A 3,193-nucleotide genomic window follows, 5' to 3' on the forward strand; every position below is an offset into this window, starting at 1 on the left:
GGCTACGACCACAAGCCCTGCAACAGGTGGGAGCAGGTGGTGAGTGTGGAGAACGCGCTTTACGTCGGCTCCAAACCCAAAATTGCTGAGTGGGATGATGCTGCCGTCCAGAAGCTAAGGTGAGCGTGTTTGTTATAAATCAGATTAGAGAGTCAAGACTTTTTTGGGTTGAGTTAGGAGTGCAGCAGATTGTCAAATGAAGCTGTTTTTTCCTCAAATCTTCAAGGTATGTTCCCCCCACCTGGGTATATGAATGTGACGAGGACTTGGTGCACTACTTTCATAACCACATAGAGAAAGAGGACGAGATCCTGGGGAGTTTGAAGCAGTGCGTGAACAGCATCGATGTTTCTTCATGTTCGGTGAGTCAATAGCGCTCAGGTATTTCTCCCTTTCTGGCTGGACCGCGGAGCAACTAAACACAACAGTCTGTCACTCCGCACCATTACCACGCCAGCATACGCCTACGGGGCACCGAAAAGATGGAGTCTGCACACCATTTAAAAGGCGTGTCAGCCATTGCATACGCCAAATGCCTCGCATAATTCAAGTGATAAAGTGGCATGTACACCGACCTCGGCAAATGGCTAACACAAACACACCAGGGCTATTACAACTGAATGATCTAATACCATTAAATACACTTAACAAGATTGCTTGTATTTTGTTTGTCTGTGGCATCGTTATCTCGTCGAAGATTAATGACACATTAAACCTTGATCACTCTGACAGATCCATGCTTTGTTTATGGGGACGTCTCCTCCCGCCGGCAAATGTTTTCCTCTTCATTTAAGAGATATGCTCCACTCTTGCCGCTCGTCATCACTTCTCGCTCGGATTGTGCACCTGCTGTAGGAAAAGGAGCGCAGTCCTGCAGTGAGTGATGAAGTTGCACCATTGGTAAGAGTGAGTGTTGGTCGTTCCCCATTGGCTGTTGCTCTTTCAAAATGAAAAGGCACTAACAGTCCTCTCTGGTGGTTACAGCCAGACTTTAACCCCTGGAAGCTGACTTTTACATCAATAAATGACTCTTTACTTGACACAAACCAATGTTATTTTGAATACCTCCGTGCTGACAAACAAACATGTAAGTAAAAAAACGTATTACAAGTTATACCAAATTGGTCTCATACAGCACACCTATTTTGATTGCTAATGTGTAATTCATTGATTTTACATAAAAAAGTTTAATAGAAAAATACAATTTATTTGACTGACATTTTAAATGAAATCCAGTGAGATATTATTGAGATTATAAAGGGATTTTCTCTTCTTACCTTTACTGTTGCTGCTCTAGAAACATTTGGTTGTATTTAAAATATGAGTCAATTAATTCATTAATCCTGTTTAGAATTTCCTCGTTGAACAAGTTTGTATTTGGCCACACTTTAGCACCTTGACCATACACAGCCCAGGTACATACTAGGTTTTGACCTAGTCTTGTTTTTCTTCCTCCAAACAGTCTAGACAGTCAATCCTTTCAAATACAGGGTTTTAGTTAGTGATATGGAAATTTGAAATCTGCAGCTGTGTAGATTTTCGAGTAAAGACAAAAGCTATTAAAATAAAGTTGTATGATTTTTAAAGGCGAGCAAGCATTCAGCCTGTTCATCTTCTGTTTTATTACCTTGATGATATCACATATTTCACAGGAATAGTACATAATGAGTGTTACACCGAGTCCCTCTTAAAATATGTAATTCTAAGTTACTCACTCAATTTTTTTACACATTAAATTACTTTGATATTTGCTGACAGGTGGATCCCACCGGAGTGGTGAGCCGTCTGACAGACGGCGATGTTGAAACTTTCTGGGAGAGTGACGGCAGGGACGATAAACGATGGATCCGCCTACACATGAAAAGAGGCACTGTGGTCAGGTAAGGAAGCTGCTTAGCAACGGTGTGTTTTGATGTTATTCCTTGTAATGCAAACCCTAAACGTACTGTATTTGTATTAGTCATTTCTTGATGTCATCTACTTATTTCAGTTTGTATTTGGGATATTTTGATTATATTCTACATTAGGAAGTGACTCTGTGGGCAGTTTTTGACAGGATGCTGAACTGAGCTGACAATAGACCAGACTACAGTCACATGAGGAGCAATGACGGTTGATGCTGGATGAGTTATAGTCCCAACAATCTAATCTGAAATGCAGTGTTGGGTTTAAGATCTAATCTCATTTTTGTTTAGTTACTTAGTGACATCACATCTAAATCTTACTTCCATAATTTATATCATGCTCCTCTCGCATGAACTTTGATCTTGTCGATATGTGGACATGTCCTTAATGTGTATAGCATGCTTCTCTTTTCTCTCCAGTAAGCTGATATTGACGGTGGACTCTACGGACGACAACTACATGCCCAAGCGAATCACAGTGTTTGGAGGAGAGGGAGACAACCTGAAGAAGCTGAGTGATGTCACCATAGACGAGTGAGCCTTTTGTCAACATATTTTAATTTATGTGTTGGTTTGTAATATCAGAATGACCCACACATTGCCTGCAGTCGGAGAAATCCTATGATAATTAACTACCTTTGATATTATTTTGTGCAATAAATAAATTATCATAATCAATATCTGATTTTTAGTAGAAGGCCAATACCTACTATAACATCAATATATTGTTCTAGCCCTGTTAATAATCTGATGCTCTGCACAGGAATCTGTATTTTCTCTCAATTAAAGCAGCAAAATAAATAATTGATTTTTAATTTTTGGTAATTTGGTTTTTAATAAAAGGCTATTTTTAGTGTAATTTGCAATTTTGAAGCATATGTACCTGTCTCAACAAGCCAATTAATCTGTAGCAAGTTGACAAATACCATGAATTAACATATTTCATGGTTCAATTGCTATGATCCACCTCTGGTCTTTTTTGCCCCTAGCAACCTGATTGGAGAAGTATGTGTTCTGGAGGATATGACATCTCACCTGCCTGTGATTGAGGTTCGGATTGAGGAATGTAGAGGTAAGGCTTTTTTACATGTTTCTGTGTTCATTTAGCCAGATATTTCCTTCCATTGTAAACACTTATGTGGTTCTGTAGCTGCAAAAGCTGCTCTAGTGAAGACAATGTTTTTGGCTCTACAGATGAGGGGATAGACGTACGGATCCGAGGCTTGAAGATCAAGTCTTCTTGTGAAAGAGACCTGGGTCTGAACGCTGATGTTTTCTTGTCCTCTAAC

The sequence above is a fragment of the Etheostoma cragini genome, chromosome 12, assembly GCF_013103735.1.
Source record: "Etheostoma cragini isolate CJK2018 chromosome 12, CSU_Ecrag_1.0, whole genome shotgun sequence".
NCBI lineage: Eukaryota > Metazoa > Chordata > Actinopteri > Perciformes > Percidae > Etheostoma > Etheostoma cragini.